This window comes from Rhinopithecus roxellana, chromosome 16 (genome assembly GCF_007565055.1).
Source record: "Rhinopithecus roxellana isolate Shanxi Qingling chromosome 16, ASM756505v1, whole genome shotgun sequence".
In the NCBI taxonomy this organism is placed as follows: domain Eukaryota; kingdom Metazoa; phylum Chordata; class Mammalia; order Primates; family Cercopithecidae; genus Rhinopithecus; species Rhinopithecus roxellana.
In genome coordinates this window covers 104,039,366-104,056,998 of record NC_044564.1, presented here as the reverse complement: position 1 = coordinate 104,056,998, position 17,633 = coordinate 104,039,366, and positions in this window count along the sequence as shown.

The window sequence follows — 17,633 nt, the reverse complement described above, 5'->3', positions numbered from 1 at the left end:
ATAATAATTTCCATTTTCAAATGTTTTAAAAATTTTTGGTGGTCAATGGATTATTTGAACCTCATTAAATATATGAGCACCCTCTGAAACACATATAGAACAATATATACACCCTCAAGTATCCATGCAACTTGAAGAAGTTTCCTAAACCTTAAGGGCCCTGGGTTCCAGAGTAAGTTTATATTGTAATTTACAATTTAAAAAGGGCATTTTGTATCTTGCTTAACACACAACTCTGTAAGCAAAGCAATATTAACTTCATCTTACATATGAAGAAATTGGAACTTAGAAGAGTTTATCATTCATCTTTTCCAGGAAGGGAAGAGCAAGCACTGAGGCTGCTTTTTTCCCAGAGTGCTGATAGCCTCCCATGGCAAGGGGGAAGGAAATCAAAGCCAATGTCCTGTCCAAAATAGACTATCTAAGGAGGGACCCCTTCACTCCAATGAAAATAGGGTACCAAAGGTTTATACCTCTCCCCTACTCCAAGGGCTACAAGAAAATTACCTTGTTGCTAAGCCTAAGAGACAGGGAAAAGGACTGAAAAGTTTCGACAAGCTAATCATCACTCAAATTTGCAGCCTACAGACACATCACTGAATTTGATTAGTCAAAAAACTGTCAACTTCTGAATTTATTTAAAAACTGTTCTGAGGCCGGGCGCAGTGGCTCAAGCCTGTAATCCCAGCACTTTGGGAGGCCGAGACAGGTGGATCACGAGGTCAGGAGATCAAGACCATCCTGGCTAACATGGTGAAACCCTGTCTCTACTAAAAAAATACAAAAAAAAAAAAAATTAGCCAGGCGAGGTGGCGGGCGCCTGTAGTCCCAGCTACTCGGGAGGCTGAGGCAGGAGAATGGCGTGAACCCGGGAGGCAGAGCTTGCAGTGAGCTGAGATCCGGCCACTGCACTCCAGCCTGGGTGACGGAGTGAGACTCCGTCTCAAAAAACAAGAAAAAAAAAATTGTTCTGAATTGTTAATGCCTTTGAACAGCAAATAATCAAATACATATCCCCTCTAGAGGAAAACAACTTTATCCTACACCAGAAAAACATCCCACATATCATACATATCATTTTTCAAATAAATGAGCAGCACACAGTCAAAAATAATCAAGCACACAAGCAAGATACCATGAGCAAGAACCTTTAGAAACCACAGAACAAACAGACAACATACCAGATTTTCACACATTTCTGATGTTGGAATTATGAGACTTAGGCTATAGAACAATATACTTAAAACAAATCTGCCTATTTTTTTAACAGCTGGGGAAGGAGGTTGTGTGCATGTGTGTGTGTGTATGTGTGTGTGTTTGTGTGTTTCTTTTTTCTTTTTCTTTTCTTTTTTTTTTTTTTTGAGACGGAGTCTCGCTCAGTCACCCAGGCTGGAGTGCAGTGGCGCGATCTCAGCTCCCTGCAAGCTCTGCCTCCCAGGTTCAGCCATTCTCCTGCCTCAGTCTCCGGAGTAGCTGGGACTACAGGCGCCCGCCACTACGCCCGGCTAATTTTTTGTTATTTTTAGTAGAGACGGGGTTTCACCGTGTTAGCCAGGATGGTCTCGATCTCCTGACCTCGTGATCCGCCCGTCTCGGCCTCCTAAAGTGCTGGAATTACAGGCTTGAGCCACCACGCCTGGCCTATGTGTGTTTGTTTTAATACTTGGAGAAAGCTCACTTCTGATTGGAGAAAAAGCATAAGGGATAAAGTAACCTAACAAATTTGAAAAAGAACCAAAATGAATGTCTATAAATACAAATTATAATAACCAAAATTGAATACTGAATAACATTAAATATAACTGAAGACAGAATAAGCAAACTAAATGTAGGTTAGAAAAAATTATTCAAAATATCACAAGAGATAAAAATATGGAAATTATGAGCATTCAGAGACAGGAAGTGTAGAACAAGGTCTGATGTACACTCCACTGAAGCTCCACAAGGAGGAGACAGAATGGTTGTTAATTTTCTTACGGCTCTTTATTTTTTATTATAAAATTATTTAAGCATACATGAAGAAAAAATTAGATAATAGTACTGTAAACCATATATGCCTATCACCCAGACTTCACAGTTATCAAGATTTTGCCACATTTGTTTATTTTCTTTCTTTGTTTTTATTTCTTTCTTTGTTAAAATATGTTAAAGCCATTCCCAGAAGTCATATTGTTTTGCTTTTATAGGCAATACTTGAATATCAAATTGCTAGGAATTTTCTAAGACTAATAAAAGGTACTATCCACACAGATTCAAAAATCTCAAGCATTCACTAGCAGGATAAGCAAAAACAAATCCACATCTGGACACTGTACAGAAACTTCAGAATATCAAGACAAAGAGAAACTCTAAAAAGCAGCCATGGGTTTACATAACTTGCTCAAGGCCATGTAGCTAATAAATGACAGAGTCAAGCCTCCTTTCAGGGTCTTTTTATTTCTGAATTTGGCATCTTCCCTTAATAGTACACTAAACCTCAACACTAAACTCATTGCTTGGGTATCATTCAGAGAATTGACATACTTACCTTAATAAATATATCTCTCAGTATATTTTTTCTTTTACTGTAATTTCTTCTAACCTATTTTTAGTTTTCTTATTCTGTCTTCAGTTACATTTAATATGTTATATTTACATTCTCCTTCAGAATTGGGACCAGAAAGAACTAACATTCAGTCTTTAACTGGTGGATTTTTACCTAAGGATTAAGAGTATGCAGACACCCTTACAGCTCAATGACTTTCAGTCTTCATTCTATAGATGAGAAAACTGGGTCCTAAGTGAAGACTTGGCTGAGGATAACAGCTGACATATCATTGCCCAGACATACAGGAAGCTTATGCTTGTGATGGAAACCACTAACCATGTCCAAAATTTCTAGAGAGAGCTCGCTACACAGAAGGAATTTTTTTTTGAAGTTAGAAAAAAATATTTCATCTAATCTGAAAAAGTTGGGCTTGTCAATATTTCTTTAATTTCCTAATGAGAGAAATAAATTGGATATCCTTAAAACAAGCAGTTGTAGAAGTAAATGAATGACTTCACCCTGGTAAGGTTGGGAGCAATCAAAGAGTTGGTGGAGTAAAAGTCACTGACAGTTGAGGATTAAAGGAAGCGTGGGAGATGACAAAGTGACATTTAATTCCCCCCTAGACCAGATATTGTTGGAAAGTGTGAGCTGTACAGAACATTTTGATCAGACTTTGTAACTTTGTATGTAAGATTAGGATTCAGTGATTGATGAGTTGAAGATTCACCAAAAATTACCAACATTTAAAAAATAACTTATTTTTAATTTTTAGAAGTTATACATGCTTGTTACAGGAATTTTAGAAAACACTGAAAATATAATAAATAATAAAAAATTTAAAAGATATATAAGAAACATAATTTAAAGTGCAATAAGGTAGGGCGCAGTGGCTCATGCCTGTAATCCCAGCACTTTGGGAGGTTGAGGCAGGTGTATCACCTGAGGTCAGGAGTTCGAGACCAGCCTGGCCAACATGGTGAAACCTGTCTCTATTAAAAATGCAAAAAAATTAGCCAGGTGTGGTGGCGGATGCTGTAATCCCGGCTACTTGGGAGGCTAAGGCAGGAGAATCGCTTGAATCCAGGAGGCAGAGGTTGCAATGAGCTGAGATTGTGCCATTGTACTCTAGCCTGCGCAACAAGAGCGAAACTCCTTCTCAATAAATTAATAAATAAAAAATAAAAAATAAAAATAAATGCAATAAAATAAAAATAATCAATAACTCAGTAAATAAAAGTTATATCAGTAACTAATGATACATTGCTAATGTAGCATTGTTTTCTTCTCATCTTTCTTCTATGCACATAAATATGTTTTTACTATCATTGTGATAAACACCCTCATTCATAAATCTTTGACCATAATTTTGTTTATTTCTTTTGAATAAACTCCTAGAAGTGAGGTTATAAAGGTAAGAGCTTTGTACAGTTCACGATATATTACTAAACTGACTTTCAGAATGGTTGTAACAAACTACATTTCTAAGAACTTTATTCAAAGTGGAGTCCCACACAAGAGGATTTGTTCGTTCAGCTACGGTAAAGCATATGAGGTAAAGCATATGATGGACTATTATGTAGCCATTGAAAATCATTCTTTTGAATCCTATATAATGATGCGGAAAATGCTTACACTATAACATTAGGTTACAAAGTAGCAGACAAAACATTATACACAACATGATCCCAATTTTGTTCAAAAAACTACATACACATTTAGTTTATTTAGAAAACACACATACATATACACATAAAATAAACTGAAAGGCAAAACACCAAAATATTAATAATGGTCAGCGGGGAACACAGAGTTGTTGTAAAACAGTAGAGTTGTTAAATTAGGCTTCCAGTCAAATAGAGCTGTGTCTGAATCCTGGCCTGCCACTTACAAGCTCAGGTTTACAACCTTGGGCTACTTTTGTAACTTCTCTAGTACTGTCACCTCCTCTAAAAAAAAAATATATGGAAAATGTGGCTGGGTGCAGTGGCTCATGCCTGTAATCCCAGCACTTTGGGAGGCTGAGGAGGGTGGATCACCTGAGATTGGGAGTTGGAGACCAGCCTTATCAACATGGAGAAACCCTGTCTCTACTAAAAATACAAAATAAACCGGGCGTGGTGGTGCATGCCTATAATCCCAGCTATATGGGAGGCTGAGACAGGACAATCGCTTTGAACCAGGAGGTTGCAGCGAGCTGAGATCGTGCTTTTGCACTCCAGCCTGGGCAACAAGAGCGAAACTCTGTCTCAAAAAAAAAAAAAAAAAAAAAAGAAAAGAAAAGAAAAGAAAAAGATAAAAAGAAAAGCAAAGGAAAAGAAAAATGTAAAAAACGAAACTACTTCATAGATTCACAGTAAGGATTAAAATAAATGGAAAGAATGTAGGACTTCTGAGATAGAGTAATCAATAAATGATTGTTATTTTTGTCTTTTGGATAGCATGACTATAGGGGGTTTTATTGTCTTTGATATACTTCTTTTTAAATTGTTTAATTTTTTTTGAGACAGAGTCTCGCTCTATTGCCCAGGCTGGAGTGCGGTGGCACGACCCCGGCTCACTGCAACCTCCGTTGCCTGAGTTCAGGCAAGTCTCTGCTTTAGCCTCCTTAGTAGCTGGGATTACAGGCATGTGCCAACATGCCTGGCTAATTTTTTTTTTTTTTTTTTTTTTTTTTTTGAGACAGAGTCTTGTTCTGTCACCCAGGCTGGAGTGCAGTGGCCAGATCTCGGCTCACTGCAAGCTCCCCCTCCCGGGTTCACACCATTCTCCTGCCTCAGCCTCCCAAGTAGCTAGGACTACAGGTGCCTGCCACCTCGCCCGGCTAGTTTTTTTTTTTTTTTTTTTTTTGTATTTTTTAGTAGAGATGGAGTTTCACCATGTTGGCTGAGCTGGTTGGGAACTCCTGGCCTCAAGGAGTGATCTGCCCACCTCGGCCTTCCAAAGGGCTGGGATTACAGGTTTGAGCCACCTCGCCCAGCCTCTTCTGTGTACTTTTAAAAATATTTTCGTATATTTTCTAAATTAAAAGGCACCAAAACTATTATTACAGAAAAAAAAATTTGTTTAAGATAATACTACTTTTTACTTCTTTTTTTTTTCAAGATGGAGTCTCACTCTGTTCCCCAGGCTAGAGTGCAGTGGTGCAATCTCAGCTCACTGTAGGTTCAAGTGATTCTCCTGCATCAGCCTCCCAAGTAGCTGGCACTACAGGCATGTACCACCACACCAGGCTAATTTTTGTATGTGTAGTGGAGATGGGGTTTCACCATTTTGGCCAGGCTGGTCTTGAACTACTGACCTCAGGTGATCCACCCACCTTGGCCTCCCAAAGTGCTGGGATTACAGGCGTGAGCCACTGCACCCGGCCTGATAATACTACTTCTTTATTGGGGAATTAAGTCATATTTCCATGTCATTGTTTCTCTCTCTGCCAAAAAAAAAAAGTAAAATTCTAGGAACCTCTCAAGTTTTAAAAGACCTGTAGCAAAATAATAATAGTTTACAGGTATGGAGTGCTTACTATCTGCCAGGAACTATGCAGTGGTATTCCAAGCTCTGCTCTTCCTCTGCAGAGGATGTGAAAAAGCTATAAAACCTTATCTGTCTGCTTTTTATTATCACCAGGTGCCCACAATTTTAAACAATGTTGGCCAGGCACAGTGACTCATGCCTGTAATCCCAACACTGCCCAGCCAACCTGGGCAGCAGAGCAAGACCCCATATGAGAAAAACAAAACAAAACAAAAAACAATGTCAGCAATAGATATACTCTTCCTTAAAAAAAATCTTTGGTTGGTCTACCTTCAAAGCTGTTGAATTTTAATACTGTGGTGTGTGTGCATATATATACTTATGGACATATGTTATATAATATATATATCTAATACGTGTGTATATATATGTTTCAAATTAGCAAACATTCATTATTTATGTCTTACCAAGCATTATATTCTACATGGAAACAAATCCAGACAACCACTAGTTATGCATCCACCTAGACACACGTGGACACAGCTGCATGGGGTTGCTTCAAGAGTAAGTTCATAATGGTTAGGAATTGTTCAAACTCATTGAGGTCATTGTTCATGTCTTGAATCCCTGTAGTACAATATATCTCTACACTTAAATGGTAGATATAAATAATGATAGCACAGTGGTTCTCAAGATGAAGAAGTAAAACTGGATTAATTTAATTTAATCATTCTATGTGACAATTTGCACATTTAATTTGGGTTTAAAAATTTTTAAAGTGAAACAGTATAAATTGCAAGGCGTAATACCTTGTTTAGCGAGTATAAATTTCAGTTCATACAAAACATACATTTTCATTTTAAAAAATTGAAATGTATTATTTTAAATTGTTCATTGCTTCTAACTAAAGAATAAGAAAATGATGATTACTGTTAATAATTTTGTCATTCTTGTGTCAAGCATGCCAGATACACCATTGTAACCTGGCGAAGTGCTCTCCCTCATTTAATAATCATGATGCAATATCACAGATGAGGAGTTCAGAGAACTTCTGTAACTTGAGCAGGGTCCCACAGCTGGAATTTGCTGGGCTGGTTATCGATCCCACATTTGTCTCTCTCCTAAGCCCAAGATTGTAACCAGTGTGTCAGGATGTTTGAGTTGCTAACAACAAAGGCAAAGTGAGGAATAAAGGTTTTTGAGCTTCAGGTTCATTTTGAAAAAGGAGACTTGCTTCAAGGAAGTTCATTACTTTTGCCAAGAACTTTTGTTTTTAGATTGTCAATTATCTGTACCAATACTCTCCTAAGCAATTACCCAAGGGCCTGAAGGAGTTTATGCACCTTTCCATAGGCAGCAATTTACTTTCCTTTCTCAGGACAAAAACAAAACAAAACAAAACAAAAAGGCCCATTATCTAACAAAGGCATTTTCTCATGTCACATAATAAAAATTTAGTTTTTTTCCAAATAATATTAAAATAATAAAGAGGATCTATTTTTGGAGTTGAGACAAGGATGTAATAATGAGCCAAATGGGCTTTCTCAATAGGTTAATACCTGAAGGCACTGGTGCTCACTCTGTATTACACAGGCCTTGACATTTACTTCCTAGAGAGGTGCCAACATTTACAGTGTTTTTAAATGCAAGACTGCTCTCAAGCCACAAGTTTTAATTCCACTGTGACATTATCCTTTCCTTTTCCCTGAAGTCATGAATGAGTTGTGGTTGGCAACACATGAAGAAAATTGCTGATATCAGGAAAAGGACTGGTAATAGAATCAGAACTTAAATGCTGGAAGTGTTGGGATCAGGTTACTAAAGTCTTTCCTCTGGCAAAATTTCAACTAGAACTTTCAGCAGAAAGTCTCACTATGGAAGGCCTTACATTTCCAGGAAGGTACTTGTGTTAGCAGAAAGAGGGGCTAGAAGAAGAAATAAGAATTCAGACCTCAACATTCATTGAGGGTGTGTTATATGTCCTGAAGGCTCTTATACTTTTACCTTTACAGCAATCTTATGAGAGTTCTGTTTGTTTGTCCCTATTTTATAGATAGGAAAAGTGCCTTTTTTTTTTTTTTTTTTTTTGAGACAGTGTCTCACTCTGTCACTCAGGCTGGAGTGCAATGGCACGATCATAACTCTCTGCAGCCTCAGTCTCCTGGACTCAAGCAATCCTCACACTTCAGCCTCCTAAGTAGCTCAGACTTCTGATATGCACCATCATGCTGGCTAATTTTAAATTTTGTGTACAGATGAGGTCCCACTGTGTTGCCCAGGCTGGTCTTGAACTGGGCTCAAGCGATCTGCCTGCCTCAAACTCTGAGAGTGCTAAGACTGTAGGCATGGGCCACTGTGCCTGGTGAAAAATTGCTTTTAGCAGAGGCTGAGAGACTTGCCCAAGGTCTCATAACTAGCAGGTGGTAAAATGGATATGTTAGCTCAATTGTCTCAAGTCTAGGGCTTTTCCCATCATGCTACAGCTACCTCTCCACATTATGGCCACTTCCATGCCCAACATGGCATTATCAAGTTATGAAAAGAAATTGCATGGACTCTGGCATCAGACAGCTTGAGTTCGGATGCTAACCTTGCTACTTAATAGCTATTGGACAGTGGGCAAATTATCTCTTGGAGCAGTGACAGTGGCAATAATGCTTACCAAATAATCCACTTCTACATTTCATCCCCCTCTGATTATGTGAGGACATGTGACTAGGACTAACTAGTAAAACGCAACCAAAAGTCATATGTATCATTTCTAGGCTGAAGCAGTAAAAATTCTATGAGTAATTATCCAACCCTCCCTTCTTCCAGAGAGAGAGTTGGAAAACTTCAAGTTACACAGGGTGCAGCTAAAATATCTTAGAAGGCTGGGCCTGGTGGCTCATGCCTTGTAATCCCAGCACTTTGGGAGGCCAAGGCGGGTGGATCACTTGAGGTCAGGAGTTCAAGACCAGCCAGGCCGACATGGTAAACCCCTGTCTCTACTAAAAAAACAAAAATTAGCAGGGTGTTGTGGCATGCACCTGTAATACCAGCTACTCAGGAGGCTGAGGCAGGAGAATCGCTTGAACCCTGGGAGGTGGAGGTTGCAGTGAGCCGAGATTGTGCCACTGCACTCCAGCCTGGGTGACGGAGTGAGACTCCATCTCAAAAAAATAAAATACAATATCTTAGAGCCTTCATACGCCTGGGCACCTGAATGACTATGTAAAGTAGACACTATTATTGCCATCTCTCCCTCTGGACCAACTGCTCTGTCATACATACTGTGAGGGAGAAATAAACCTTTCTCCTGTTAAACCACCTAGGTTTGAGAATTAGTTTGTTATAGCAGCATAATACAGTCTAATAAGACTATCCTTTATACCTTATCTTACTAATCTCTAAAATAGTAATAATAATTTTTATTTAATAGACTTACTGTAAGGATGAAGCGGGACTTTTATATGTTATACCTGAATGCATTATCAAACTACCAAGAGGTAAGAAAAAAGTTGAATATATGGCAATCATGGTGACTTCTCTCTCTGTTTTTTTTCCCCCAAAATTATAGGAAACTGGACTACATGATCTTTAAAGATTCTGTGTTAGCAACTGCAATGTTCTGCTACTTCTCACCTCTAAATTTCTCTTTGACCTCAGAATTTGGTCATTAAGGTGTTCAACCTAGACTTATCAGTGATTAGTCTGTGTCAAACGCTGTGCTAGTAATTGACCTCAAGAATGGTCTATAAGAAGGGACAATCAGGACTGGGCATGGTGGCTCACACCTATAATCCCAGCAATTTGGGAGACTGAGGCAGGTGGATCACTTGAAGTCAGGAGTTTGAGACCAACTTGGCCAATATGGTGAAACCCTGTCTCTACTAAAAGTACACACACAAAAAAAATTAGCCGAGCGTGGTGGCACTCACCTGTAATCCCAGCTACCTGGGAGGCTGAGACAGGAGAATCGCTTGAACCCGGGAGGTGGAGGTTGCAGTGAGCCCAAGATCGTGCCATTGCACTCTCTTAAAGTGCAATAGGAGACAGAGTGAGAAAAAGAAGGGACAATCTGGATTTCCCCTGAATTTAGACTGAAGACAGGGTATATACATATTTTGGGGATGGAGAGAAGATGGTCTGGAGAATCTTAGCATAGTCTCTCTTTCCTACTTTTGAGGAAGCCATAAATGAAACTCTCCAGGAAGAAGTCTAGGGATGCTGGTGACAGTCATGAGCAGGCCCTTCGGGAGGGGAACAGCATGTCATTTTTGCTTTAGCACTCTCTTGAAATGTCTTTCTACATCCCTGAAACTAGCTGAGGGGGAGTAAGAGAGCAAAGCTGTCAGACCAGCAGCATCTTAATTATGGAGATTAGAAATATTTTATGCAATTGACACAGCCTCTTCTAAATTACACAGTATTAGGGAAAACGACTCTGTCTAGCACCAATGAAAAAGGAAGAAAGGAGATCTCTGAGAAAGAACAGGTTGATTTTGACAGTTTGTCCAATAAAATAATAATAGGCAAAGAAACTTCAAAAACCAAGCTAATGCTACTCTTTTCATTGCCTTACACAAATCTCTTAACAGGACTTGAGGGAAGCCAGGAATGATTGTAGCTAGACTTCAAATTGCTAGTCCAGCAATGTGTGCAGACCCTGTAGTCTGCCCCACCTCCCCATTCCTCCATGTTGTTCTGTAGCATCACACTAGGAGATAAACCATTGGAGCACTTGGGAAGCGAGTGAGTTGGTGGTCAATTTCCAGGAAGTCTATGTCCTTTGCTCAGTGGGAGAAATGTAAGTTAGTATCCCTGAAGTGGTACCTTGGTATTCTCAAAAAGTTCAATTACTTCCCAAGGCCTAGTAATTTCCTGCCAGGCAGGAGCATCTGGTTCTACGAGAATTGAGGCCCATTGAAAGCATTCTGAAGACTGAAGGTTTTGGTAAAGAATATGGAAGACTCCTGTCAATCATACTTAGGCACCGTTTTTCTGAATTGAATAGGGGAGTTGATGAGTAGGAGCATAGCTCTAGCACCTCCTGTTTTTATTATTTAATCTTTCCTCCCTCTAGTCCTCCCTGTAAGATACTACCATGGTGATCATTTTAAAGTAAAAAGCCCACTGTATTACTACTTTACTCAAAACCCTCTGTTTCCTCTTATGTGTAGGAGGTGCAAATTCTAAGGCCTATGAATGCCAGAGGGTAATGTACATAGGAGAAACTGGCCCCTGTCAGAAGAGACTTTAGAGAGTGTTTGAAACTGTGATAAACAGAAGAGCTCAGGCCAAGATCTCCCAACCTACACGGTCTTCTTACAGTGTGACATTGATATTTACTCAAGGGTAGGGTTTGGTGAGCACCAATGGTCGCTTCCCTTGAATCTGAATGGGCCTGTGACTATAGCAAAAGTGATGCTATGTGCTACCTGAGGCCAGGTTATAAAAGGCAATGTAGCCTGGGCACAGTGACTCACACCTGTAATCCCAGCACTTTGGGAGGCCGAGGTGGGCAGATCGCCTGAGGTCAGGAGAAAACCCATCTCTACTAAAAATACAAAAAATTAGCTGGGCGTGGTGGCATGCGTGTGTAATCCCAGCTACTTGGGAGGCTGAAGCATGAGAATCACTTGAACTTGGGGGGTGGAGGTTACAGTGAGCCAAGATCATGCCATTGCACTCCAGCTTGGGCAACAAGAGAAAAACTCTGTCTCAAAATAATAATAATATTATTATTAAATAAATAAGTAAAAGGTAATGCAGTGTTAGCCTGGCCCTCTCAAGATGCTCACATCTGGCCGAGTGCGGTGGCTCACACCTGTAATCCCAGCACTTTGGGAGGCTGAGGCAGGTGGATCACCTGAGGTCAAGAGTTCAAGGCCAACATGGTGAAACCCCGTCTCTACTAAAAATTAGCAGGTGCCTGTAATTCCAGCTACTCAGGAGGCTGAGGCAGGAGAATTGCTTGAACCCAGGAGGTGGAGGTTACAGTGAGCCCAGATCATGCCATTGCACTCCAGCTTGGGTGACAATGAGACTGTCTCAAAATAATAATAATAAAATAAAGGAAAATAAAACATAATTTAAAGAAAAGATGCTCACCCTTAGATCTCAGCTACCAAGCTTTGAGGAAACCCAGGTTACGTGGCAAGGCTCCAAGTAGGTATTCTGGCTGATAGCCAACAGCTAGTAACAACCTCCAGGAGTGAGGAAACTTCAAGATAACTCCTGCCTCATCCACTATCTAACTGCAACCACATGACAGCCCTCAAGTGAGAACCACTTAGCTGAGCCTACTCTGTTCCCCCAGCTGTGAGATTTGATGATTGTTGTTGTTTTAAGTCATCAAGTTTTAATTTGATTTGTGATACAACAATAGATAACTGGAACATCCAATAGATCTTATTGATTTCTAAGCCTGCATCTTTGCTTAAGTCATTTTACACCTGAGAGTTCTCTTTTTCTCCCATCATCTTCACTTATCCAAAGCTACGTGTTAAGGACCAGCTGAAACACAATTTATGAAGCCTTTCCTAATTATTGCATTTGTGACCTGTTCTTTCCTTGTACTCTGGACACTGTATATGTTCTTCATGATTAACAGGTCATTCAGGAGAACCCCCTCCCTGTCCTTAATAAAATAAAATGTTTTATATTATTAAAATATTTAAATATAGTTTTTTTTAAGTACATGCTTTTGTCAAAACTACAAAAAATTCCAAAGTTATAATTCAGAACATGTCTCTCTTCTGTCTTGTTCTGTTTCACCACCATTTATCCTCACCTCCTCTCCAAAGGTGACTGCTGTTTACAGATTGGTACATATTCCTCACAACCTCATCTATACAGACATGCACACACGTGCTTGTGTCCACGCAATTTACATCACACACACAAAGATTGACATGAACAGGATTCCATCATAATCCTGTTTTGTAAACTACTCTTTTTAGTTGATGATATATTTTAGTTATGTGTAGCCCATGTCATTAAATACAGATTGCTCTTACTTTTTAACAGTTGTGTAGAGCTTCCCATTATTTAAGCAATTACTTAACCAATCTTCTGTTTATGGAAATCTAGGTTTTTCTCAATGTTTCCTTATTAAAAACAAGATTGTATTGCTGTTGGATATTCTCAGGGTAAGAATTGCTGGGTTAAAAGAATACACCTTTTACATTTTGATGCAAATTCTTAAATTTCTCCCCAGAAAGAGGGTAACTATTTATATCACCATTAATCATGTATAGAGTACTGTGACCTTCTTTCACACTGGTTATTATTAAGCTTTTAAATCTTTGCCAATTTGCTAGGTGAGGAATGATGTCTCCTAATTTTTAAGCTTACAGTTTTATTATTAGTAAGGCTGAGCAACATTTCGTGTTTTATTAGTTCTTGTATTTCTTTCACTGTGGATTTTGTCTGTTATATCCTTTACTCATTTTTCTGTGGAGTGGGTTTTTTCTTTTCTTTTTTCTTTTGGTTTTAAATAGGAGCTTCTTGTGTATCATGTAAACCTTTATATAGACTTTGTAAGTATTATTTATCTCTGTCATTTGTATTTATTTTGTAGTATCTTTTGCATGTAGGAGTTTTAAAATGTTTATGTAGTTAATCCTATAGGTCTTTTACCATGGTATTAGGCTAGTGTTATCTGAAGAAAAGTCTTTTATACTTCCAATATTAGAAAAGTTATTATTATTATTATTATTATTATTATTTATTTTTGACAAAGTTTGGCTCTATCACCTAGGCTGGAGTGCAGTGGTGCCATCTTGGCTCACTGCAACATCTGCCTCCCAGGCTCAAGTCATCTTCCCATCTCAGCCTCCTGAGTAGCTGGGACTACAGAGTATGCATACCACGACGCTCGGCTAATTTTTGTATATTTTGTAGAGACCGGGTTTCGCCATGTTGCCTAGGGTGGTCTCAAACTCATGAGCTCAAGTGATTTGCCTACTTCAGCCTCCCAAAGTGCTGGGATTACAGGTATGAGCCACTGTGCCCAGCCAGAAAAATAAACCTATTTTATACCAGAAGTTTTACAGTAAACAACAACAACAACAACAACAAGTATTTTAAAAAGTAGTAATCTGATATTTAAGATAAGCTTTCCTTTGAGACATTCTAGGCATTTATAAATCTAAATTCCTAGGGACTCACTGACAAAATTCATTCATTCATTGAATAAATATTTATGAAACATTCCTGGATACCAAACTGTTTTCTAGGCTTTTGGTACACAGTGGGAACTTGTCTAGTGGAGGTAAGAAATGGTTAACAGGGAAAAAATGGAACAGCATTTTTTAAATTAAAAAAAAAATCAATCTTTGTGGACCTCCTTTAAGCTTATATAGCATGTGGACTTTTCCCTTTCATTGCATTTAAACTATACTCTGTTCTTGGTTTAAATATCTTTCCACCCCTTAAGAATGATCTAAAGGCAAGGAGTGTATTTGTCTTCGAATCCCAGGCACCCAGCTAGGTATTTGGTTCATTATAATGGCTCAAGACATGTACTGTTAAATAAATAGATTTCCCTACTTTACAAATTTCTTCTCTCCTTCTCAAATTAATACCCATAACCCTGGTTCCGTTTCCTCTCCTTCCTCATTCCGCTATCCCAAAAATGAAAAACCAACACTAATTTTATGTTGGAAACAGCTGAGATCCCTGAGGATTGATGCTTGAGCACAGGCTACTTAATCAAAATCAAACATGCTTGGCTCACAGAAAGCAGTCAATACAAAAATTATTAAATGAATCGAATGACTACAATGTTTAAAAAAGTCATTCAGAAAAGTAGTAGCAGGAAGATACACCCCGCTAAACACAAGTTCATAACAAGCATTTTAAAGAGAATTCATACATTGTTTGATCTTGCAACAAAAATCCAAGTGAAACCACAAATAAAAGCCAGAGTTATTAATACATATTGGAGGAACATCAACTTATTACAAGTGTGAGCTGAAACAAAGTTGCAGAGCTAAGGACTTAAGAATTGCCAGTCTTGCTGAATACAATGTTGTCTTTTTCTGTTGCATGCCTGAGTTCGGGAAAGCTCTCTTAAGGGAAAGTGGATTTCTAACTTCTGGTTTAACTGGGAGGCTGAGATACATTTCTAACTTCTCAAATAGAGACCTGCTCTTGCCTCTCTGGCAATGAATGAACAGTTACAGCCTTTGGTTACAATTAGTTTTTGCTTTTGGAGCATCTCCCAGGGGTGATATACCAATGCTCAGGAGGAAGAGGTTGTGAGGCAAATCTGGAAGCTGGGGCTCTGCTGAAGCAAATACGCTCTTGTGGGATGTGGCTGTGAGCACAGTATGTGCTAAAATGTAAATAACACAGCCAAAGCACCAAATGCCACGGTTTTTAAATTAAGAGAACTTCTCAGCAGTTATAGACATATACATGTAGAGATGCATTTGTATTTCTGTTACCCCAAAACCTGAAATCATGTGAACAACGAGTAAGGCTTTATTAAAATCATTGGAAAGACCATTAATTCAGCGTTTTCCCTCAGTGAGTGACCAGCACCAAGTCCTCCATCTGAAGCTGGCACCCTTGGAATTCACACAGTCAATTATACAATACCAGACCATTGGGAAGCATTTCTGGCTGGCTCAGCTGGTGATCCGATTTTACCCTGCAGCATCAAGATTGATAGACCTTATAATTTTATCCTGGTTAGCGCAGATGGTTTTTACATAAGTTTTTAAAAACCTCCTTTCTCCCAAAAGAAAAAGAAAAACAACCTAAGCCCTTCCGAAGGGGCTTGCCCTGGTAACATCTCACGATGGTAGGTAAGTACCCTGATCACTGGCTTAAGAAAAAAAAAATCCCTTTTGTGATTTCTGAGTTTGCTGTGGTTTAATTTCATTGAATGCTGTGTGTACTTGTTTATAAGAGTGAAAAGGAATAGTAGTTTGCCTCTCTCTAAATCACTCCTTTCACGAGGCTTTTTTTGGGCGTGAGGGGGATGGGAAAGAGACTCATTCTTAGAAGGTACAGCATATCCAATGCACGAGCTGTTAGTTTCCCTCATGCTAATGACGAGGTATAATTTTGAAACATCATATTCATATGCATATATGGTGCATACATACATAAGTGGTGTATTTACAAAGCACCTTACAGAATCTTAGAACTCTTAGTTCTATTAACCCTTAAAGGGAAAACCAGAGTTCAGATCAGTCAAGCACAACGGACTGTGCTTGCTTTCAATTATATTCACCCATTAGCTATGTCTAGGAAAGAGATCTCCAAAAAAGTAAAATACATTTTATGAAGCACTGCCACAGTCTGTTACGCATTTATCTCCTTCTACATTTCCAATTACAGAATAAGCTGTAGCTACTACACGGAACAACAGCACTAGCCAAAAAGATGTTTCTAATCTGAGAAATGCTCCCATATTGACTCTGCTAAGAGAAACAACTCCCCTTTCCTTGACTATAAAGAAGGAAGACAGATGGCTTCTTGTTTAGGACTGTAATTTTACTTTCAGTCTCCTCCCTGAGTTAAAAACAAGATGTACTTTTCTGGCTTTGAGGGAAAATCTCAAGGGAATGTTTTTTATTCCTGGCCACACTGAATAATTCAACAAACATTTGAGAGAGCTGAGGGAGATACAAAGGAGAAAATACTTTTCCTTGTTCTCAGGGAGTTTACAATCTAACTCTGGAGTTTACAAGCAGAATTGGGACTAGAACCATTAGAGTTTTATGTCTTCACTTGTATTTATCGGTCTAATGGTTATCAGAAACACATGTAGGATTCTCTAGCTCCGTGGTATGGTGGACCCTCTGATCGAATTGAAAGGAAACTAGAAAGAATGCAGAAGAATTCAAGATCTTAAGCAGTTGAGTACTTGCTGACCTAGCAGCACTTCCTTATGTTATTTAATCTTGACCACAAGCCTTTGCGGTCAACCTTGCTACCAGCATATCACAGAAGAGGACAATGAGATTTGGAGAGGTAACTCGTCCACAGTCACGAACTCAGGAAACGGCATAGGAAAACACCAATTAGGAATTTTTCTCTGGCCCTTTCTGTAGCTGTCCCCTTACTGGCTCCCATTCCAATTTTCCTTGGCTTAGATTCCCTTTCAATGCATGTAAAGTCAATTTAATTCTGTGTTCTTTTCTTCCCTCTACACTTGAAGTAATCTTTAAAACTTGATGTCTCATATGTGGCGAATCAGTGCTTTTGGAAGTCTCACTCCCTTGCAGCTTTGCAAATAAAGTTTTTCTTTTTTTTTTCTCCCGTGTCTGTCTTTTGAGACATTTTGTGACAAGATGAAATGAGATATGAAGACTGTAACAGTGCCTGATAATGTATTTTTTAACATTAATCATTACCTTTAGTTTTATTTCTTTCACTTTTTAACTGTTTTCACCTTACACTGTATTTCCTAACGACTCTTTTGGAACTGTAAATTTCTTGAAGGTAGTGACCACGTCTATTCTAACTTGTTCCTACTTCCTTTAGTCTTACTGATTTAGCAACAGTAACTTGGTAAGTCTCTTTTGTTCGTCTCTTTATTGCCAGTACCAGTTACTGGAACTTAGTGTGTCATCGGTAAGTATTTTTAATATGAATAAATTAATGTCCCCTTTTTGTTTTTTGTAGACTATCC